This window comes from Ambystoma mexicanum, assembly GCF_040938575.1.
Source record: "Ambystoma mexicanum isolate Mex_15411 chromosome 12 unlocalized genomic scaffold, UKY_AmexF1_1 Mex_chr12_unloc.2, whole genome shotgun sequence".
Lineage (NCBI taxonomy): Eukaryota > Metazoa > Chordata > Amphibia > Caudata > Ambystomatidae > Ambystoma > Ambystoma mexicanum.
This window is the reverse complement of record NW_027182323.1, coordinates 11414914-11439434: the sequence shown is the minus strand read 5'-3', so window position 1 is coordinate 11439434 and position 24521 is coordinate 11414914. Positions and strand designations below refer to the sequence as shown.

At 45.5% G+C, this 24521-nt stretch overlaps 4 non-coding genes across 4 annotated transcripts; 2 read left to right on the top strand and 2 right to left on the bottom strand.

Annotated features, from left to right (window-relative positions):
- The first annotated feature begins 5335 nt into the window (after positions 1 to 5335).
- On the top strand, positions 5336 to 5408 carry TRNAR-UCG (transfer RNA arginine (anticodon UCG)). The gene has a single exon. It is a non-coding gene; the product is annotated as a tRNA-Arg (tRNA).
- A 2995-nt stretch (positions 5409 to 8403) lies between these two features.
- Positions 8404 to 8475, bottom strand: TRNAQ-CUG (transfer RNA glutamine (anticodon CUG)). Its single transcript has one exon. It is a non-coding gene; the product is annotated as a tRNA-Gln (tRNA).
- A 6661-nt stretch (positions 8476 to 15136) lies between these two features.
- TRNAR-UCG (transfer RNA arginine (anticodon UCG)) lies at positions 15137 to 15209 on the top strand. The gene has a single exon. It is a non-coding gene; the product is annotated as a tRNA-Arg (tRNA).
- Positions 15210 to 18204: 2995 nt separating this feature from the next.
- Positions 18205 to 18276, bottom strand: TRNAQ-CUG (transfer RNA glutamine (anticodon CUG)). Its single transcript has one exon. It is a non-coding gene; the product is annotated as a tRNA-Gln (tRNA).
- Positions 18277 to 24521: the final 6245 nt, after the last annotated feature.

Here is a 24521-nt window from a genome sequence, read left to right as displayed (position 1 = left end):
TCCTGCACTCTATGTGTGGATCGGTTGCCAGGTGTTCTGTGCCAAAAGCATGAAGGTGTTTTTGCATGAAGGGGTGCTTTATATGCCTGTGGTGCCAAGGGATGTTCTGCCATGGGTTGTGGTATGTAAGTTGGTTGCAGAGGTGCAGTGTTCTGATGTTTGATATTGGTTGGGAGGGGTGTTCAAATGACACGCATGGGCGGCTTTGCTGGTGTGCCTGTTTTGTATGAAAAGTAGAATTTGAGCATGTAGTGCAGAGAGCAGTCAAAGTCCATGGTCCAGGTTGGTGAGGACCGCACAAAATCTTGAATCCACATTTAGCAGAACATCACATGGCAGAGCAAGGCTAAAAAAGACATGAAGGGCTAAAGAAAGCATTAGACGTCTCTCGTTTCATGCCTTGGTTGTGGTTTACCTTATTTTTGTACTTTTTGTAATACGTGCAACGCCTTGGATGAAGGTACTATATTGATGTTTAATAAATAAATTATACCAGCACATGAAAAATGCCAAACAAGGCAAAAGAAATGTGAGTCCTTCCTGTGCTCCTACCACTGGCGTCTGCAGAGAGCTTCCATTTCACTTTCTCACTTTGCTACTGTCAAACCGTGTCTCTCCCTCTCTTTTGCTCTCCCTCTCAAATAGATACATTGTATCCCATGTGCAACAGGGATCTTGGAATTGGGAGATGAAGGGAAGGAGTAAGGGAGACACTCCACGCATTGCCATAAAAGAAGTGCTATGGGTTATGGGAGACACAAACCTCGGGTTCAATTAAAGTTCGGCGTGAAATATGAATGCCCTGGGCAAACATTTCACTTTCCTGACTAAGTTGGTTGGCAGGCTGTGAGCCAATTTAGCTCTCAGCCTAACTTGCTCAGGGGCTGTGCTCAGTGGCCTCTTCTGACACTTTGTCATAGCAACGCTTGCCTTTCTCGGGCAATCAGAGGAGGGGTGGCTGTGATGGAAGAGTAGCATAGAAAGTATATGAAAGGAATCTTAACCAGCCCAGGTGGCCCAAAGGACTGGACACTTGCTTCTTAGCCAAGAGATTGTTGTTTTGGTTGCCATCCTTTATAAAGTGCTGCATTTTGATAAATGATCCAGCACTTCTTCTCAAAGAGTTGTAAGTGCTGTGAAGTGCACCCATATGGATGCGAGCAGGGGTGGCCCCAGCCCTTTGCTTGGGATTGCTTAAGCACTCGCACATTGAGGAGGTTGCAGGCATAAGGCAGCACTAAACTGACATTTAGTCTGGGGCACCAATTGGAAAGGGGGCCTTCAGCAAGATCTTGTAAACGTTCTCATCTTGTAGAGCAGACCATCTACCAGCAAACACTCATTAATGTTACAACAGAAGGAAACATACACTGGCAGAGGACACAAGCCTGCCCACACACAATCAATATATCCCTATGACGTAGACAAACACTTTATTGCTCAGCCCAGCCTTTAGATGGTTCACAACTCTAAGGACTAGCATCTATTTGTTAAACTAAATATCCTCTGAATTGGGATGAAAGATGCATCTAATGGGCCAAAGTAATGCCTAATAGCTATTAAGCATCCTAGGCTCAGAGGAGGGGGAGGATCGACAGCCCAAGGGTAAATGACCCCAATCGCAACCAGCTTTCAAAACTGTCATCCTGCCCCCCAGGATACCTCGCATTTGTTTTTGAAAAAAGAAATAGATTTTCTACGCAGTTTTCTCATGTTTTGGGCTCGGTGCAAAAGGTTTTTGTTTTATTTTGTCTTATTGTGTTGACTTTTTTGGAAAAAGTTTTCTTATTGTATAGGTACATTGTGGACTCTTATGTCCCAAATGAGGGCAGCCGACACAGAGCAGGACGCAATAACGCAGCGCACAACGAATAATTAGGGCCCCTCAAGAGCCCAGCTGTAATCACAGGACCAATCGCAGTATACCACTAAGGACCCCATAGGGGGCTTTGGACCATACTACATAGCCTTGAAAAGGACCCACGGGTCGACCTCACCTCTGATACCGTTGTGGGTGCCACTAGGTCAGTTATGGTGCGTACCTTGTCTGGGCCTGGCTTCGTTCCCTCGTCTGAAAAGGCGTGTCCATAGAATCGCAGCTTCTTTTTCTTTATGTTGCATTTGTCAAAATTTAGAGTGAGGCCTGGCGTTTGCAATGCTTCACATACCATAAGTGCCTGATCGTGTTCATTCTGTGAGGTTTTGTATACCAAAATGTCATTGCTGTAATTAAAATCGGTCTTTATCGATAACAGTACTTACCTGATGGCTTCCTGAAACATCTCTGCTGCCGAAGAGATGCCGAAATTAAGGCATATATATCTAAAAAGGCCACTATGTGTCGCATATGTGATGATCACATGGGATGAGGGATGCAGTCCCAGCTGGTGATATCCTTGAGATAGATCAAGCTTGTAAACTGTTGTGGCTCTGTTAAGCTGCACGATCATATCTCTATTTTTGGTCTGCGGCGGCGTTCTCCTTGGATGGCTGTGTTGGCTACGCTCATGTCGAAGCATATCCTGATGCGCCTTCCTTCCTTGGGAACCACCACTAGGGGTGAAATCCATGGTGTGGGCCCTACCGCCTTCTTAATGATTTCATTTTGCTACAGCTGTTGAACCTCCTGAGACACTGCCTGTTGCAAATGAAACCAAACCCTCCGGGGCTGTTGGGGTACTGGGCGCACCTTTTCATCGATGTGGAGCTAGTTGACGCTCCATTTCTATTTTCCCAGTCCCTTGAAGAGGGTCGGTATTTGTTTATCGCACTTGTTCTTTAGAAATGGGTCTGTGTGATAATCTTGCCACACTGTGCGTTAGCTGTCGGGGCCCCATACCGCACCTTACCACTTCTGTATCTTGGCAGTTTATATACATGAGTCCTATTGATTTCACCGTTTTGTAACTGAGCAGGGACCACCCATCTATAGGGCTTCTTATCACGTGTATCGTGGCGTTGGCCGAGCGTCCTCGTTGTGCGAGTGTCAGTTGAAATTGACGAATGGATGTGTAGTTACTGAGGTGTGCAACCCACACGGATGGCTATTGAGCCTGGATCTTTCTCTTTTGCAGTATCTTCCTAGCACCCATTTTGAGAAATTTGTGTTCTCCCATGATGCTCACTGTTGCTCCAATGTCCATGAGGAAGCAATGTGTAGCAGGCCCCATGTCAATCATCACCCTTGGGCCTTCCTCGGCTTCCTGGTCCCCTTGCATTAGATTAAAATATTCGTCTGTGTAGTCTATATAAAACTCCTGTAGCATTTCCACATTATCTCAGTGGCTTTTAAATTCATTCTCGTATGGATCAGCATAATCCACGTACTAGTGTGGTATTTCTTTGTATGTCGCCACCTCAAATTTCAGAACCGGTTCCATCGCTCTGATCACTCTTTGTGGCATCTGCGAGTATGGCCGTGGTATCCTCCATGTTGTTTGTTGGGAAGCCCTCATTGATGGTCTCCACATGGTTGTCTGTGGTGGCCTTGCTGTCAGAAAAGGTCTGCCTTCTTGGCACACGGTGTGAAAGTGTCCTTCTCTTCCACATTTGGAGCATGCCTCACAAATTGCTGGGCATGTTCCGGTGTGCGGAAATGCGAATCCGCATCTGAAACATATCCGTTGTGGTCTAGCTGACTGCCTGTTTGTTGGTATGGATATCGAGTAGGCCCCCTCGAGGTAACTGGTCCTCCCATGAACCGGTTGACCGGCCCTCTTGGTGTCATGAGAGCAGCCACCGTTTCATCTTTCTCTGTCTTCTTTTTCTGTGTTTCAATGGCTGTGGTCTGCAGATCTACCCTCTCATGCACTCTGGCCAGCTCAATGACTGTGTCAATGGTCAGCGGCTGCTTCAGCAACTGCTTCCAGAATGTAGACGATGTACACCCTTCTATCACCCTCAGCCTAGTAGACTCATCATCAGCAAAGCTCGCAAACGGCAGTGTATTAATTTCTGTAGTCGCTGTTGGGCTGGATGATTAATTTCTTGTTCAGTGCCCCCACACGGGTGTCATACGGTGTTCTTTCTTCTTACGGTATGGTCTTTATTTTACCGTTCATCTCATTGCCCAACACATTTGTGATCATGCCAGATATGGCCAGAGACTTTTCTTACCCTGCAGCACCTATGAAATCGGTGAAATCTTGCACCCATTCTGCCCACCGGGGACCTTTGTCGAATTGGAGCTGCAATGGGAATGGTGGGGGTTTTCAAAGGAAAGTGGCCCTTGCGCTTGAACTCTGCCTTGCTTGCTGCTCAGCTGGCTGCTCGTCCATCTTGCTGCTGTTCCAGGCCTCCCGGTGATGCAAATACCTCCTGGTCCACACCTTCTGTTTACCGGTTGCCTTTATCCTTTAATGTTCTCATCTTTTCTTACCCCTCTGTGGCGGATACAGGTATGGCAATGCAGCCGGGCCTGTTGCGTCAAAGGAAACAGCTGAGCAGAGTACATCCTCATAGTGTACGTGGACTTCCTGACCTAGGTCTCTGGATGAGGGCACGGGACGCCACACAGTGCTGGTGGCAAGCGGAGTTGCGGATCACAGCGGAACAGTAATGTTGGAACGCAGACCATCCTGACCTCGGAGTCTGGATGCCGGCATGGGACGCCACTGCAGTCAGTGTCAAGTGGAACTGCGGACTGCAGTCGCGTAGGAACTGCAGAGTGCAGTGGACGTCTCTCGCGGCGTGGGACTTATGGCTTGTCGCCAGTTGTTGCATTTGGGCCTAAAGGGTCTGCATTCAACTCCGTCTATTGACTAATGTTTTCTCCCCTTACTCCTCCTCTTCCTCTCAGACCCTTGTGACCTAGCATGGTCACTCCGTTAAAGCTGCTTCTGCCAGCTCACAACCCCCCACATTTTCATAAGCTTGTGGATCTAGGAAGCGGCTGTATGTTGTTTTTGGTGTTGCTTTTTTTTTTTATAAGTGTGCATAAGGAAGGCGCTGTGGCTTGTGGTGATGCAGGTGACCAGGACACATCTTCATCTATTTAGTTAATTAGATGAACATGAGAGCTGCATCGATTAAGACACAGCCTCAGAAGTCCACGGATAGAGAGAATACAGGCGGAAAAGGAGAGAACAATATTTGGGGACAGGCGGGGATGAAGCGAGACAGAGAGAAAGAAGTAAAACGCGTGAGAGACTGGTTCCTGTACTTTAGATCTGGGCTGTATATTTAAATGGGTCTTCATCTTAATATGTGTTCAACATATCACTTCCATAAAGAATGAGGGGATTGACTCTGGTCTAACCTCATAGACAGACAAGATAGCATATGCAATGTGGTGGAGGACGCTATTTATATAAGTATACAGATGTTGCAACCAGTGGACCGCGTGGCCTAATGGATAAGGCGTCTGACTTCGAATCAGAAGATTGAGGGTTCGAGTCCCTTCGTGGTCGGGGACGTTTTGTACATTTAAATTATCTTTGCTTTTATAGGAAAAGTTGATGATGTACGCATCTGGAAATCCAGATGTCATATTTTGGAAACTAAAGCCGGCTACAGAGAAGACCATGAGATGCTCCTCAACACCATTCGTGTGCAAATGCTTAGGAAATACTGTCAGCCCATTGTATGGCTTCAGGTCGGAAGAGGGTTGTGTGTGCTGGCACGCATTGGGGGAGATTCATCCAATTTGCACTGCTCTAGTGCAGGAGCAGGGAAGGTATTTGTCTGGTTGTAGTGACAGTGAAATTACACAATATGGCTGCATGTTTGCAGTGCTGAAACGTTAACATCCGCACCGTTGGAAGCACCCAAAACACGAACACAAACATTGCGGCGTTAGGCCTGGCGCTAAGAGATGCACATGAAGGGTTTTGTAGCGCCCTAATTCCAACACATCTTTTGTCATTACGCTGGTGCTTAGCATAAACCTTGTCATTACAACAGTTTTGCTCATTGTAGCCCCAGCACAATGACAACATGCTGCTTGTTTTACCACCGGTGTAATAACAACATGTGCACGAGTGTTCAAGCTGGTAATGTTACCTTAGCAAATGTGGTAATTGTGTCTTCACTAAGGTTTCCGGAAATGCTTTCAAGGCATCAGTGCAGCGACCAGTATGCATCTGGATGTTGAACTGGCTCTACAAAAAGCAATTCATGCCCAGTTAAAAATAGCTCTAAATGCCGACTTTTCACAGCATCAGTATACTCCTACTTTGCATCATCCTGACATACTTCCAATTTGCAAATTGCATGTCATGTCATAATAAAGCAGGATGTGGTGGTCAGCCATATTTTCTGCCACCAAGCGCTCCAACAGAACCAGCACATCATGTTACAGGTATCCCGACAAAATATAGCCATCAAAAATAGTCTGTGAAAATGTCGTGGTGAAAATACCTCTGCAGTGAAAACGATGCCAAGCAAAAAGTAGTCAAAAACGCAGCTGAAAAGTAGCCAAAATTGGTAGTGTTGCTACAGTAATTGTTAGGTAAAAGAGTATTTAGTGGGCTTGTTATTGCCTGGTTTAGGGTTAGGGGAAGGATAGGGGTTAGGGTTAGAGTAAATATGTTCAGGTTTGGTTAGTGGTTAGACGAGATTCTGTGTCAGCTGAAGGGTTTGGGTATTGGTTTGGGGAAGTGTTAAAGAAATGGATACAGAGGATGGAAAGGGCTGGTGGTGTTGGCGTAGGATAGCAGTTAGGTTAAACCTAGTGGTTAGGGTAAAGTAATCATTAGGGTAAGTGTTAGAGTTGCAATTAAGGTAAGGTTAGTATTACAGGAAGGGTTTGGGTCAGGGCTAGGGCTGTGTAATTTGTGGCGACCTGGTGATTGTATTGGAGACAGGTTCACTGTTGATTTGCTCTTTATTTTGCATTCGCTAATATGCAAATAAAGTGCATTCGTGTGCTGAAGGGTTCCTGTTCTGTGAGAATTTAGGGTAGGATAAGTGGTGTAATTCGAGTTAGGGGACGGTTTAGGAATGGAGTTCATATTTAGGGTTGCAGCCTTGTGCTTTTGTGTATTTAAAAATAGGTGTTTTGGTGACCTTATTTACTGGCAACATTTTCAGACCTGGCATAGTTTTTATTGAATGACTAACTTTATTAAAATGACTTTTTGCTGACTACATTTACCTGCAGACATTTTCACATAGAACCATGTTAGATATTACAAGAAGGCTGGAGATAAGTCTATAAGAGGCCAGTATGGCGGGGTCCAGTGTTGGTTTCTTTATAAGCATGAAGGTAACGCCTGCCGTGTTCATATGGGGGACAAACCAGCGGAAAAGATGGGGTTGATCAGATGAGCCTCTTAAAGGCATTGAAGGAAAAGCTGTTCCAGGGCCACAGCTGAGCCAGTGGATTTGAGCTTATTGATCAGTTCAAGGACAGCGGCAGCATCCACCCATTGTGAGGGGAAGCAAAGCACCTTTTCTCGTCCTGGGCACAGGCAAGGCAGCTGGCAGGGATCTATGTCCATTGCAGGAACATACAGATTCCGTGTTTTAGTAATGATTTGCCGGAAAGTGAAAAATAAATCAAGACTTTCAAAGAGAAATGCAGATGGGAGATATAAGGGAAACATGATTTATGTTAAGATGGTTTCTAGAGATGCTGCCAAAACAACATATTACATTTTATAACCATACTATATAGGCACATATGTTTTCATGCACATCACGTGCAAAACCAAGACACACGCGGTAACGAGCGGGAAAACTCAGCAAATGGTTCTTACTTCTTGAACCAGTTGTCCGTTTTCCTTTTCAGTGAATTAAACGTGTAATAACATTCCATTGGTGTCAATCTGAAAAACATGTAAAAGCAACAACAACATACATGGATATGAAAGAAAGACTGAGAAGACATATAGTCCTTGAAGTGGCGAGTCTCAAGGTCTGCTGGTTCACATTAAATAAGAGGAGGAAATAGGTTATGTGGGAGTTTGATACATAACCAGCTCAATGTGATTGAACTGTTTTAGGGGTACAAAGAGAGTACATCTAAAAAAAAAGAGGTATTAGATAGAGGGTCCCCTGTCAGTTCCAGGCGATAAAACATGCACCGAAAAAAGGGATTCTGCGGTCATGGGAGAGTCATCAACTTACATTTAGGACAGTAAGCAAGGACGTAGATTTAGGACAGTAAGCAAGATTAATGAGCACAGAATGTTAGATGCTATGCAACTGTTTCCCGAATACTTTGCTGACCTGCTGCTCAGAGAGAACACTAAGAGATGAAAGGCAGAGAAATTGAAGTTCTGTTGCAGAAACCTGGGAACGCCTTCTCTGTTTAAATAAAGACTATGAAAGTACCATGTGTACCGTCTCCAAACACACAAGTCACTTCTGCCACCATTTGCAAGTAAAAATAGCAAGACACGTCCTGTTAACATTAAGTCGACATAACATTTTTATGTCAAATGTTTTTTTTCAAAAAAAACTAGGTCCCACCGAGATTTGAACTCGGATCGCTGGATTCAGAGTCCAGAGTGCTAACCATTACACCATGGAACCACGTGAGCAGTACTTTCCAGTCCCTCAATATACTCTGTTCAAGAAGGAGAAGTACATGCAGTAGCATATTTTTGTTATCTACTGTAATTCTAGTTTAAGATTTCACCTTTTTGCAGAAAAGCATAGCCAAGCGTCCAATCAGTGAAATTTCATGAGCAAATCTGGAAAATCCAGAATGACTCCTTTCATGATTGAGATTTTATTATTTAGAAGAGAAAACATGGATATTGTACGGGAATACAGGTATCTCACTAACACAATCACTCAACGTCCCACTTGCAGGGGCAGGAGGGCAGGGACCCTTACTAGCAGCGCTTCTGGTAGCCATGCACAACTCGCCATTCTCTTATCTACGCTGTTGGCGCTAACCTATTCCTAATTAGCGTATAATAAAGAGATTGGGTTTGCATGGGTTGGACTAAATAGGAGGACTAATATAAAAGAAGCTGTTTTCAAGGACTCAGTAGCGCCACCTGCAGACTGTATAGTATAACACTGAACCCTATAACAAAAACAGGACAAATATAGACAACTCTGGGTTTGTAACTGGCAACAAATGCAGGAATAATAAACTTAGAAATTCGTGGGTAGTCGAAACAATATTTTCAATGGAAAGAAAAAAACCTGAACTAAAGTGCAAAACAATTAAACTGCTGCATTTGAAAGGAAGATCAGCTATTGATCAACGTATAAGGCAAGAAAATAAGCCAGTTTAGGTAAATGGTATAAACAATCGCGTTCCCCTACGGATACGAATGGAGGAATACATATTTAAGCCTTTCGTGCTGGGGTGGGAAGGTGAGCGTATGTCACTGCTAGTTCACTATAAATCCCACAATGCACTTAAAGAGGTATTACCCAAATTGTTCCGAAAATATTGATCGCATGGTAGAGTTGACCCAATTCGGTCACTACCATTAGTTCGAATTTTTTCCAACAATTTGGGTGCCAAAATACCGGAACATGAGGAGCAGGGTTTGGAGGTGTCCCCTGCTCCCCATGTTAGGTATCTGTAGCCTCAGGGATTGCGGGGGTGTCCCCTGCATACTTAACAATGGAGGAGGTGGACAAAAATGGGCTGGGCCCCCGTTGTCAATGAACAGACAAAACGGGGGCCCGAGCAGTTTTACTGCGGGGGCAGATGACCCAGATCCCATAAATCAAGGTTATGGTATGTTACTGGGTTTTATACCCGATCCAGCGCCATTTGCATGGTCTCCAGGGGCTCCGCAGGATCTTAGAGAGAGGGATGGGTTACATTAGTGAGGAGAAGAGGGAAATGCAAGATGGCTTTGCTTTTGTGTTGACGCATGCACACTGGAAGTATCCTGCACTCTATGTGTGGATCGGTTGCCAGGTGTTCTGTGCCAAAAGCATGAAGGTGTTTTTGCATGAAGGGGTGCTTTATATGCCTGTGGTGCCAAGGGATGTTCTGCCATGGGTTGTGGTATGTAAGTTGGTTGCAGAGGTGCAGTGTTCTGATGTTTGATATTGGTTGGGAGGGGTGTTCAAATGACATGCATGGGCGGCTTTGCTGGTGTGCCTGTTTTGTATGAAAAGTAGAATTTGAGCATGTAGTGCAGAGAGCAGTCAAAGTCCATGGTCCAGGTGGGTGAGGACCGCACAAAATCTGGAATCCACATTTAGCAGAACATCACATGGCAGAGCAAGGCTGAAAAAGACATGAAGGGCTAAAGAAAGCATTAGACGTCTCTCGTTTCATGCCTTGGTTGTGGTTTACCTTATTTTTGTACTTTTTGTAATACGTGCAACGCCTTGGATGAAGGTACTATATTGATGTTTAATAAATAAATTATACCAGCACATGAAAAATGCCAAACAAGGCAAAAGAAATGTGAGTCCTTCCTGTGCTCCTACCACTGGCGTCTGCAGAGAGCTTCCATTTCACTTTCTCACTTTGCTACTGTCAAACCGTGTCTCTCCCTCTCTTTTGCTCTCCCTCTCAAATAGATACATTGTATCCCATGTGCAACAGGGATCTTGGAATTGGGAGATGAAGGGAAGGAGTAAGGGAGACACTCCACGCATTGCCATAAAAGAAGTGCTATGGGTTATGGGAGACACAAACCTCGGGTTCAATTAAAGTTCGGCGTGAAATATGAATGCCCTGGGCAAACATTTCACTTTCCTGACTAAGTTGGTTGGCAGGCTGTGAGCCAATTTAGCTCTCAGCCTAACTTGCTCAGGGGCTGTGCTCAGTGGCCTCTTCTGACACTTTGTCATAGCAACGCTTGCCTTTCTCGGGCAATCAGAGGATGGGTGGCTGTGATGGAAGAGTAGCATAGAAAGTATATGAAAGGAATCTTAACCAGCCCAGGTGGCCCAAAGGACTGGACACTTGCTTCTTAGCCAAGAGATTGTTGTTTTGGTTGCCATCCTTTATAAAGTGCTGCATTTTGATAAATGATCCAGCACTTCTTCTCAAAGAGTTGTAAGTGCTGTGAAGTGCACCCATATGGATGCGAGCAGGGGTGGCCCCAGCCCTTTGCTTGGGATTGCTTAAGCACTCGCACATTGAGGAGGTTGCAGGCATAAGGCAGCACTAAACTGACATTTAGTCTGGGGCACCAATTGGAAAGGGGGCCTTCAGCAAGATCTTGTAAACGTTCTCATCTTGTAGAGCAGACCATCTACCAGCAAACACTCATTAATGTTACAACAGAAGGAAACATACACTGGCAGAGGACACAAGCCTGCCCACACACAATCAATATATCCCTATGACGTAGACAAACACTTTATTGCTCAGCCCAGCCTTTAGATGGTTCACAACTCTAAGGACTAGCATCTATTTGTTAAACTAAATATCCTCTGAATTGGGATGAAAGATGCATCTAATGGGCCAAAGTAATGCCTAATAGCTATTAAGCCTCCTAGGCTCAGAGGAGGGGGAGGATCGACAGCCCAAGGGTAAATGACCCCAATCGCAACCAGCTTTCAAAACTGTCATCCTGCCCCCCAGGATACCTCGCATTTGTTTTTGAAAAAAGAAATAGATTTTCTACGCAGTTTTCTCATGTTTTGGGCTCGGTGCAAAAGGTTTTTGTTTTATTTTGTCTTATTGTGTTGACTTTTTTGGAAAAAGTTTTCTTATTGTATAGGTACATTGTGGACTCTTATGTCCCAAATGAGGGCAGCCGACACAGAGCAGGACGCAATAACGCCGCGCACAACGAATAATTAGGGCCCCTCAAGAGCCCAGCTGTAATCACAGGACCAATCGCAGTATACCACTAAGGACCCCATAGGGGGCTTTGGACCATACTACATAGCCTTGAAAAGGACCCACGGGTCGACCTCACCTCTGATACCGTTGTGGGTGCCACTAGGTCAGTTATGGTGCGTACCTTGTCTGGGCCTGGCTTCGTTCCCTCGTCTGAAAAGGCGTGTCCATAGAATCGCAGCTTCTTTTTCTTTATGTTGCATTTGTCAAAATTTAGAGTGAGGCCTGGCGTTTGCAATGCTTCACATACCATAAGTGCCTGATCGTGTTCATTCTGTGAGGTTTTGTATACCAAAATGTCATCGCTGTAATTAAAATCGGTCTTTATCGATAACAGTACTTACCTGATGGCTTCCTGAAACATCTCTGCTGCCGAAGAGATGCCGAAATTAAGGCATATATATCTAAAAAGGCCACTATGTGTCGCATATGTGATGATCACATGGGATGAGGGATGCAGTCCCAGCTGGTGATATCCTTGAGATAGATCAAGCTTGTAAACTGTTGTGGCTCTGTTAAGCTGCACGATCATATCTCTATTTTTGGTCTGCGGCGGCGTTCTCCTTGGATGGCTGTGTTGGCTACGCTCATGTCGAAGCATATCCTGATGCGCCTTCCTTCCTTGGGAACCACCACTAGGGGTGAAATCCATGGTGTGGGCCCTACCGCCTTCTTAATGATTTCATTTTGCTACAGCTGTTGAACCTCCTGAGACACTGCCTGTTGCAAATGAAACCAAACCCTCCGGGGCTGTTGGGGTACTGGGCGCACCTTTTCATCGATGTGGAGCTAGTTGACGCTCCATTTCTATTTTCCCAGTCCCTTGAAGAGGGTCGGTATTTGTTTATCGCACTTGTTCTTTAGAAATGGGTCTGTGTGATAATCTTGCCACACTGTGCGTTAGCTGTCGGGGCCCCATACCGCACCTTACCACTTCTGTATCTTGGCAGTTTATATACATGAGTCCTATTGATTTCACCGTTTTGTAACTGAGCAGGGACCACCCATCTATAGGGCTTCTTATCACGTGTATCGTGGCGTTGGCCGAGCGTCCTCGTTGTGCGAGTGTCAGTTGAAATTGACGAATGGATGTGTAGTTACTGAGGTGTGCAACCCACACGGATGGCTATTGAGCCTGGATCTTTCTCTTTTGCAGTATCTTCCTAGCACCCATTTTGAGAAATTTGTGTTCTCCCATGATGCTCACTGTTGCTCCAATGTCCATGAGGAAGCAATGTGTAGCAGGCCCCATGTCAATCATCACCCTTGGGCCTTCCTCGGCTTCCTGGTCCCCTTGCATTAGATTAAAATATTCGTCTGTGTAGTCTATATAAAACTCCTGTAGCATTTCCACATTATCTCAGTGGCTTTTAAATTCATTCTCGTATGGATCAGCATAATCCACGTACTAGTGTGGTATTTCTTTGTATGTCGCCACCTCAAATTTCAGAACCGGTTCCATCGCTCTGATCACTCTTTGTGGCATCTGCGAGTATGGCCGTGGTATCCTCCATGTTGTTTGTTGGGAAGCCCTCATTGATGGTCTCCACATGGTTGTCTGTGGTGGCCTTGCTGTCAGAAAAGGTCTGCCTTCTTGGCACACGGTGTGAAAGTGTCCTTCTCTTCCACATTTGGAGCATGCCTCACAAATTGCTGGGCATGTTCCGGTGTGCGGAAATGCGAATCCGCATCTGAAACATATCCGTTGTGGTCTAGCTGACTGCCTGTTTGTTGGTATGGATATCGAGTAGGCCCCCTCGAGGTAACTGGTCCTCCCATGAACCGGTTGACCGGCCCTCTTGGTGTCATGAGAGCAGCCACCGTTTCATCTTTCTCTGTCTTCTTTTTCTGTGTTTCAATGGCTGTGGTCTGCAGATCTACCCTCTCATGCACTCTGGCCAGCTCAATGACTGTGTCAATGGTCAGCGGCTGCTTCAGCAACTGCTTCCAGAATGTAGACGATGTACACCCTTCTATCACCCTCAGCCTAGTAGACTCATCATCAGCAAAGCTCGCAAACGGCAGTGTATTAATTTCTGTAGTCGCTGTTGGGCTGGATGATTAATTTCTTGTTCAGTGCCCCCACACGGGTGTCATACGGTGTTCTTTCTTCTTACGGTATGGTCTTTATTTTACCGTTCATCTCATTGCCCAACACATTTGTGATCATGCCAGATATGGCCAGAGACTTTTCTTACCCTGCAGCACCTATGAAATCGGTGAAATCTTGCACCCATTCTGCCCACCGGGGACCTTTGTCGAATTGGAGCTGCAATGGGAATGGTGGGGGTTTTCAAAGGAAAGTGGCCCTTGCGCTTGAACTCTGCCTTGCTTGCTGCTCAGCTGGCTGCTCGTCCATCTTGCTGCTGTTCCAGGCCTCCCGGTGATGCAAATACCTCCTGGTCCACACCTTCTGTTTACCGGTTGCCTTTATCCTTTAATGTTCTCATCTTTTCTTACCCCTCTGTGGCGGATACAGGTATGGCAATGCAGCCGGGCCTGTTGCGTCAAAGGAAACAGCTGAGCAGAGTACATCCTCATAGTGTACGTGGACTTCCTGACCTAGGTCTCTGGATGAGGGCACGGGACGCCACACAGTGCTGGTGGCAAGCGGAGTTGCGGATCACAGCGGAACAGTAATGTTGGAACGCAGACCATCCTGACCTCGGAGTCTGGATGCCGGCATGGGACGCCACTGCAGTCAGTGTCAAGTGGAACTGCGGACTGCAGTCGCGTAGGAACTGCAGAGTGCAGTGGACGTCTCTCGCGGCGTGGGACTTATGGCTTGTCGCCAGTTGTTGCATTTGGGCCTAAAGGGTCTGCATTCAACTCCGTCTATTGACTAATGTTTTCTCCCCTTACTCCTCCTCTTCCTCTCAGACCCTTGTGACCTAGCATGGTCACTCCGTTAAAGCTGCTTCTGCCAGCTCACAACCCCCCACATTTTCATAAGCTTGTGGATCTAGGAAGCGGCTGTATGTTGTTTTTGGTGTTGCTTTTTTTTTTTATAAGTGTGCATAAGGAAGGCGCTGTGGCTTGTGGTGATGCAGGTGACCAGGACACATCTTCATCTATTTAGTTAATTAGATGAACATGAGAGCTGCATCGATTAAGACACAGCCTCAGAAGTCCACGGATAGAGAGAATACAGGCGGAAAAGGAGAGAACAATATTTGGGGACAGGCGGGGATGAAGCGAGACAGAGAGAAAGAAGTAAAACGCGTGAGAGACTGGTTCCTGTACTTTAGATCTGGGCTGTATATTTAAATGGGTCTTCATCTTAATATGTGTTCAACATATCACTTCCATAAAGAATGAGGGGATTGACTCTGGTCTAACCTCATAGACAGACAAGATAGCATATGCAATGTGATGGAGGACGCTATTTATATAAGTATACAGATGTTGCAACCAGTGGACCGCGTGGCCTAATGGATAAGGCGTCTGACTTCGAATCAGAAGATTGAGGGTTCGAGTCCCTTCGTGGTCGGGGACGTTTTGTACATTTAAATTATCTTTGCTTTTATAGGAAAAGTTGATGATGTACGCATCTGGAAATCCAGATGTCATATTTTGGAAACTAAAGCCGGCTACAGAGAAGACCATGAGATGCTCCTCAACACCATTCGTGTGCAAATGCTTAGGAAATACTGTCAGCCCATTGTATGGCTTCAGGTCGGAAGAGGGTTGTGTGTGCTGGCACGCATTGGGGGAGATTCATCCAATTTGCACTGCTCTAGTGCAGGAGCAGGGAAGGTATTTGTCTGGTTGTAGTGACAGTGAAATTACACAATATGGCTGCATGTTTGCAGTGCTGAAACGTTAACATCCGCACCGTTGGAAGCACCCAAAACACGAACACAAACATTGCGGCGTTAGGCCTGGCGCTAAGAGATGCACATGAAGGGTTTTGTAGCGCCCTAATTCCAACACATCTTTTGTCATTACGCTGGTGCTTAGCATAAACCTTGTCATTACAACAGTTTTGCTCATTGTAGCCCCAGCACAATGACAACATGCTGCTTGTTTTACCACCGGTGTAATAACAACATGTGCACGAGTGTTCAAGCTGGTAATGTTACCTTAGCAAATGTGGTAATTGTGTCTTCACTAAGGTTTCCGGAAATGCTTTCAAGGCATCAGTGCAGCGACCAGTATGCATCTGGATGTTGAACTGGCTCTACAAAAAGCAATTCATGCCCAGTTAAAAATAGCTCTAAATGCCGACTTTTCACAGCATCAGTATACTCCTACTTTGCATCATCCTGACATACTTCCAATTTGCAAATTGCATGTCATGTCATAATAAAGCAGGATGTGGTGGTCAGCCATATTTTCTGCCACCAAGCGCTCCAACAGAACCAGCACATCATGTTACAGGTATCCCGACAAAATATAACCATCAAAAATAGTCTGTGAAAATGTCGTGGTGAAAATACCTCTGCAGTGAAAACGATGCCAAGCAAAAAGTAGTCAAAAACGCAGCTGAAAAGTAGCCAAAATTGGTAGTGTTGCTACAGTAATTGTTAGGTAAAAGAGTATTTAGTGGGCTTGTTATTGCCTGGTTTAGGGTTAGGGGAAGGATAGGGGTTAGGGTTAGAGTAAATATGTTCAGGTTTGGTTAGTGGTTAGACGAGATTCTGTGTCAGCTGAAGGGTTTGGGTATTGGTTTGGGGAAGTGTTAAAGAAATGGATACAGAGGATGGAAAGGGCTGGTGGTGTTGGCGTAGGATAGCAGTTAGGTTCAACCTAGTGGTTAGGGTAAAGTAATCATTAGGGTAAGTGTTAGAGTTGCAATTAAGGTAAGGTTAGTATTACAGGAAGGGTTTGGGTCAGGGCTAGGGCTGTGTAATTTGTGGCGACCTGGTGATTGTATTGGAGACAGGTTCACTGTTGATTTGCTCTTTATTTTGCATTCGCTAATATGCAAATAAAGTGCATTCGTGTGCTGAAGGGTTCCTGTTCTGTGAGAATTTAGGGTAGGATAAGTGGTGTAATTCGAGTTAGGGGACGGTTTAGGAATGGAGTTCATATTTAGGGTTGCAGCCTTGTGCTTTTGTGTATTTAAAAATAGGTGTTTTGGTGACCTTATTTACTGGCAACATTTTCAGACCTGGCATAGTTTTTATTGAATGACTAACTTTATTAAAATGACTTTTTGCTGACTACATTTACCTGCAGACATTTTCACATAGAACCATGTTAGATATTACAAGAAGGCTGGAGATAAGTCTATAAGAGGCCAGTATGGCGGGGTCCAGTGTTGGTTTCTTTATAAGCATGAAGGTAACGCCTGCCGTGTTCATATGGGGGACAAACCAGCGGAAAAGATGGGGTTGATCAGATGAGCCTCTTAAAGGCATTGAAGGAAAAGCTGTTCCAGGGCCACAGCTGAGCCAGTGGATTTGAGCTTATTGATCAGTTCAAGGACAGCGGCAGCATCCACCCATTGTGAGGGGAAGCAAAGCACCTTTTCTCGTCCTGGGCACAGGCAAGGCAGCTGGCAGGGATCTATGTCCATTGCAGGAACATACAGATTCCGTGTTTTAGTAATGATTTGCCGGAAAGTGAAAAATAAATCAAGACTTTCAAAGAGAAATGCAGATGGGAGATATAAGGGAAACATGATTTATGTTAAGATGGTTTCTAGAGATGCTGCCAAAACAACATATTACATTTTATAACCATACTATATAGGCACATATGTTTTCATGCACATCACGTGCAAAACCAAGACACACGCGGTAACGAGCGGGAAAACTCAGCAAATGGTTCTTACTTCTTGAACCAGTTGTCCGTTTTCCTTTTCAGTGAATTAAACGTGTAATAACATTCCATTGGTGTCAATCTGAAAAACATGTAAAAGCAACAACAACATACATGGATATGAAAGAAAGACTGAGAAGACATATAGTCCTTGAAGTGGCGAGTCTCAAGGTCTGCTGGTTCACATTAAATAAGAGGAGGAAATAGGTTATGTGGGAGTTTGATACATAACCAGCTCAATGTGATTGAACTGTTTTAGGGGTACAAAGAGAGTACATCTAAAAAAAAAGAGGTATTAGATAGAGGGTCCCCTGTCAGTTCCAGGCGATAAAACATGCACCGAAAAAAGGGATTCTGCGGTCATGGGAGAGTCATCAACTTACATTTAGGACAGTAAGCAAGGACGTAGATTTAGGACAGTAAGCAAGATTAATGAGCACAGAATGTTAGATGCTATGCAACTGTTTCCCGAATACTTTGCTGACCTGCTGCTCAGAGAGAACACTAAGAGATGAAAGGCAGAGAAATTGAAGTTCTGTTGCAGAAACCTGGGAACGCCTTCTCTGTTTAAATAAAGACTATGAAAGTACCATGTGTACCGTCTCCAAACACACAAGTCACTTCTGCCACCATTTGCAAGTAAAAATAGCAAGACACGTCCTGTTAACATTAAGTCGACATAACATTTTTATGTCAAATGTTTTTTTTCAAAAAAAACTAGGTCCCACCGAGATTTGAACTCGGATCGCTGGATTCAGAGTCCAGAGTGCTAACCATTACACCATGGAACCACGTGAGCAGTACTTTCCAGTCCCTCAATATACTCTGTTCAAGAAGGAGAAGTACATGCAGTAGCATATTTTTGTTATCTACTGTAATTCTAGTTTAAGATTTCACCTTTTTGCAGAAAAGCATAGCCAAGCGTCCAATCAGTGAAATTTCATGAGCAAATCTGGAAAATCCAGAATGACTCCTTTCATGATTGAGATTTTATTATTTAGAAGAGAAAACATGGATATTGTACGGGAATACAGGTATCTCACTAAGACAATCACTCAACGTCCCACTTGCAGGGGCAGGAGGGCAGGGACCCTTACTAGCAGCGCTTCTGGTAGCCATGCACAACTCGCCATTCTCTTATCTACGCTGTTGGCGCTAACCTATTCCTAATTAGCGTATAATAAAGAGATTGGGTTTGCATGGGTTGGACTAAATAGGAGGACTAATATAAAAGAAGCTGTTTTCAAGGACTCAGTAGCGCCACCTGCAGACTGTATAGTATAACACTGAACCCTATAACAAAAACAGGACAAATATAGACAACTCTGGGTTTGTAACTGGCAACAAATGCAGGAATAATAAACTTAGAAATTCGTGGGTAGTCGAAACAATATTTTCAATGGAAAGAAAAAAACCTGAACTAAAGTGCAAAACAATTAAACTGCTGCATTTGAAAGGAAGATCAGCTATTGATCAACGTATAAGGCAAGAAAATAAGCCAGTTTAGGTAAATGGTATAAACAATCGCGTTCCCCTACGGATACGAATGGAGGAATACATATTTAAGCCTTTCGTGCTGGGGTGGGAAGGTGAGCGTATGTCACTGCTAGTTCACTATAAATCCCACAATGCACTTAAAGAGGTATTACCCAAATTGTTCCGAAAATATTGATCGCATGGTAGAGTTGACCCAATTCGGTCACTACCATTAGTTCGAATTTTTTCCAACAATTTGGGTGCCAAAATACCGGAACATGAGGAGCAGGGTTTGGAGGTGTCCCCTGCTCCCCATGTTAGGTATCTGTAGCCTCAGGGATTGCGGGGGTGTCCCCTGCATACTTAACAATGGAGGAGGTGGACAAAAATGGGCTGGGCCCCCGTTGTCAATGAACAGACAAAACGGGGGCCCGAGCAGTTTTACTGCGGGGGCAGATGACCCAGATCCCATAAATCAAGGTTATGGTATGTTACTGGGTTTTATACCCGATCCAGCGCCATTTGCATGGTCTCCAGGGGCTCCGCAGGATCTTAGAGAGAGGGATGGGTTACATTAGTGAGGAGAAGAGGGAAATGCAAGATGGCTTTGCTTTTGTGTTGACGCATGCACACTGGAAGTATCCTGCACTCTATGTGTGGATCGGTTGCCAGGTGTTCTGTGCCAAAAGCATGAAGGTGTTTTTGCATGAAGGGGTGCTTTATATGCCTGTGGTGCCAAGGGATGTTCTGCCATGGGTTGTGGTATGTAAGTTGGTTGCAGAGGTGCAGTGTTCTGATGTTTGATATTGGTTGGGAGGGGTGTTCAAATGACATGCATGGGCGGCTTTGCTGGTGTGCCTGTTTTGTATGAAAAGTAGAATTTGAGCATGTAGTGCAGAGAGCAGTCAAAGTCCATGGTCCAGGTGGGTGAGGACCGCACAAAATCTGGAATCCACATTTAGCAGAACATCACATGGCAGAGCAAGGCTGAAAAAGACATGAAGGGCTAAAGAAAGCATTAGACGTCTCTCGTTTCATGCCTTGGTTGTGGTTTACCTTATTTTTGTACTTTTTGTAATACGTGCAACGCCTTGGATGAAGGTACTATATTGATGTTTAATAAATAAATTATACCAGCACATGAAAAATGCCAAACAAGGCAAAAGAAATGTGAGTCCTTCCTGTGCTCCTACCACTGGCGTCTGCAGAGAGCTTCCATTTCACTTTCTCACTTTGCTACTGTCAAACCGTGTCTCTCCCTCTCTTTTGCTCTCCCTCTCAAATAGATACATTGTATCCCATGTGCAACAGGGATCTTGGAATTGGGAGATGAAGGGAAGGAGTAAGGGAGACACTCCACGCATTGCCATAAAAGAAGTGCTATGGGTTATGGGAGACACAAACCTCGGGTTCAATTAAAGTTCGGCGTGAAATATGAATGCCCTGGGCAAACATTTCACTTTCCTGACTAAGTTGGTTGGCAGGCTGTGAGCCAATTTAGCTCTCAGCCTAACTTGCTCAGGGGCTGTGCTCAGTGGCCTCTTCTGACACTTTGTCATAGCAACGCTTGCCTTTCTCGGGCAATCAGAGGAGGGGTGGCTGTGATGGAAGAGTAGCATAGAAAGTATATGAAAGGAATCTTAACCAGCCCAGGTGGCCCAAAGGACTGGACACTTGCTTCTTAGCCAAGAGATTGTTGTTTTGGTTGCCATCCTTTATAAAGTGCTGCATTTTGATAAATGATCCAGCACTTCTTCTCAAAGAGTTGTAAGTGCTGTGAAGTGCACCCATATGGATGCGAGCAGGGGTGGCCCCAGCCCTTTGCTTGGGATTGCTTAAGCACTCGCACATTGAGGAGGTTGCAGGCATAAGGCAGCACTAAACTGACATTTAGTCTGGGGCACCAATTGGAAAGGGGGCCTTCAGCAAGATCTTGTAAACGTTCTCATCTTGTAGAGCAGACCATCTACCAGCAAACACTCATTAATGTTACAACAGAAGGAAACATACACTGGCAGAGGACACAAGCCTGCCCACACACAATCAATATATCCCTATGACGTAGACAAACACTTTATTGCTCAGCCCAGCCTTTAGATGGTTCACAACTCTAAGGACTAGCATCTATTTGTTAAACTAAATATCCTCTGAATTGGGATGAAAGATGCATCTAATGGGCCAAAGTAATGCCTAATAGCTATTAAGCCTCCTAGGCTCAGAGGAGGGGGAGGATCGACAGCCCAAGGGTAAATGACCCCAATCGCAACCAGCTTTCAAAACTGTCATCCTGCCCCCCAGGATACCTCGCATTTGTTTTTGAAAAAAGAAATAGATTTTCTACGCAGTTTTCTCATGTTTTGGGCTCGGTGCAAAAGGTTTTTGTTTTATTTTGTCTTATTGTGTTGACTTTTTTGGAAAAAGTTTTCTTATTGTATAGGTACATTGTGGACTCTTATGTCCCAAATGAGGGCAGCCGACACAGAGCAGGACGCAATAACGCCGCGCACAACGAATAATTAGGGCCCCTCAAGAGCCCAGCTGTAATCACAGGACCAATCGCAGTATACCACTAAGGACCCCATAGGGGGCTTTGGACCATACTACATAGCCTTGAAAAGGACCCACGGGTCGACCTCACCTCTGATACCGTTGTGGGTGCCACTAGGTCAGTTATGGTGCGTACCTTGTCTGGGCCTGGCTTCGTTCCCTCGTCTGAAAAGGCGTGTCCATAGAATCGCAGCTTCTTTTTCTTTATGTTGCATTTGTCAAAATTTAGAGTGAGGCCTGGCGTTTGCAATGCTTCACATACCATAAGTGCCTGATCGTGTTCATTCTGTGAGGTTTTGTATACCAAAATGTCATCGCTGTAATTAAAATCGGACTTTATCGATAACAGTACTTACCTGATGGCTTCCTGAAACATCTCTGCTGCCGAAGAGATGCCGAAATTAAGGCATATATATCTAAAAAGGCCACTATGTGTCGCATATGTGATGATCACATGGGATGAGGGATGCAGTCCCAGCTGGTGATATCCTTGAGATAGATCAAGCTTGTAAACTGTTGTGGCTCTGTTAAGCTGCACGATCATATCTCTATTTTTGGTCTGCGGCGGCGTTCTCCTTGGATGGCTGTGTTGGCTACGCTCATGTCGAAGCATATCCTGATGCGCCTTCCTTCCTTGGGAACCACCACTAGGGGTGAAATCCATGGTGTGGGCCCTACCGCCTTCTTAATGATTTCATTTTGCTACAGCTGTTGAACCTCCTGAGACACTGCCTGTTGCAAATGAAACCAAACCCTCCGGGGCTGTTGGGGTACTGGGCGCACCTTTTCATCGATGTGGAGCTAGTTGACGCTCCATTTCTATTTTCCCAGTCCCTTGAAGAGGGTCGGTATTTGTTTATCGCACTTGTTCTTTAGAAATGGGTCTGTGTGATAATCTTGCCACACTGTGCGTTAGCTGTCGGGGCCCCATACCGCACCTTACCACTTCTGTATCTTGGCAGTTTATATACATGAGTCCTATTGATTTCACCGTTTTGTAACTGAGCAGGGACCACCCATCTATAGGGCTTCTTATCACGTGTATCGTGGCGTTGGCCGAGCGTCCTCGTTGTGCGAGTGTCAGTTGAAATTGACGAATGGATGTGTAGTTACTGAGGTGTGCAACCCACACGGATGGCTATTGAGCCTGGATCTTTCTCTTTTGCAGTATCTTCCTAGCACCCATTTTGAGAAATTTGTGTTCTCCCATGATGCTCACTGTTGCTCCAATGTCCATGAGGAAGCAATGTGTAGCAGGCCCCATGTCAATCATCACCCTTGGGCCTTCCTCGGCTTCCTGGTCCCCTTGCATTAGATTAAAATATTCGTCTGTGTAGTCTATATAAAACTCCTGTAGCATTTCCACATTATCTCAGTGGCTTTTAAATTCATTCTCGTATGGATCAGCATAATCCACGTACTAGTGTGGTATTTCTTTGTATGTCGCCACCTCAAATTTCAGAACCGGTTCCATCGCTCTGATCACTCTTTGTGGCATCTGCGAGTATGGCCGTGGTATCCTCCATGTTGTTTGTTGGGAAGCCCTCATTGATGGTCTCCACATGGTTGTCTGTGGTGGCCTTGCTGTCAGAAAAGGTCTGCCTTCTTGGCACACGGTGTGAAAGTGTCCTTCTCTTCCACATTTGGAGCATGCCTCACAAATTGCTGGGCATGTTCCGGTGTGCGGAAATGCGAATCCGCATCTGAAACATATCCGTTGTGGTCTAGCTGACTGCCTGTTTGTTGGTATGGATATCGAGTAGGCCCCCTCGAGGTAACTGGTCCTCCCATGAACCGGTTGACCGGCCCTCTTGGTGTCATGAGAGCAGCCACCGTTTCATCTTTCTCTGTCTTCTTTTTCTGTGTTTCAATGGCTGTGGTCTGCAGATCTACCCTCTCATGCACTCTGGCCAGCTCAATGACTGTGTCAATGGTCAGCGGCTGCTTCAGCAACTGCTTCCAGAATGTAGACGATGTACACCCTTCTATCACCCTCAGCCTAGTAGACTCATCATCAGCAAAGCTCGCAAACGGCAGTGTATTAATTTCTGTAGTCGCTGTTGGGCTGGATGATTAATTTCTTGTTCAGTGCCCCCACACGGGTGTCATACGGTGTTCTTTCTTCTTACGGTATGGTCTTTATTTTACCGTTCATCTCATTGCCCAACACATTTGTGATCATGCCAGATATGGCCAGAGACTTTTCTTACCCTGCAGCACCTATGAAATCGGTGAAATCTTGCACCCATTCTGCCCACCGGGGACCTTTGTCGAATTGGAGCTGCAATGGGAATGGTGGGGGTTTTCAAAGGAAAGTGGCCCTTGCGCTTGAACTCTGCCTTGCTTGCTGCTCAGCTGGCTGCTCGTCCATCTTGCTGCTGTTCCAGGCCTCCCGGTGATGCAAATACCTCCTGGTCCACACCTTCTGTTTACCGGTTGCCTTTATCCTTTAATGTTCTCATCTTTTCTTACCCCTCTGTGGCGGATACAGGTATGGCAATGCAGCCGGGCCTGTTGCGTCAAAGGAAACAGCTGAGCAGAGTACATCCTCATAGTGTACGTGGACTTCCTGACCTAGGTCTCTGGATGAGGGCACGGGACGCCACACAGTGCTGGTGGCAAGCGGAGTTGCGGATCACAGCGGAACAGTAATGTTGGAACGCAGACCATCCTGACCTCGGAGTCTGGATGCCGGCATGGGACGCCACTGCAGTCAGTGTCAAGTGGAACTGCGGACTGCAGTCGCGTAGGAACTGCAGAGTGCAGTGGACGTCTCTCGCGGCGTGGGACTTATGGCTTGTCGCCAGTTGTTGCATTTGGGCCTAAAGGGTCTGCATTCAACTCCGTCTATTGACTAATGTTTTCTCCCCTTACTCCTCCTCTTCCTCTCAGACCCTTGTGACCTAGCATGGTCACTCCGTTAAAGCTGCTTCTGCCAGCTCACAACCCCCCACATTTTCATAAGCTTGTGGATCTAGGAAGCGGCTGTATGTTGTTTTTGGTGTTGCTTTTT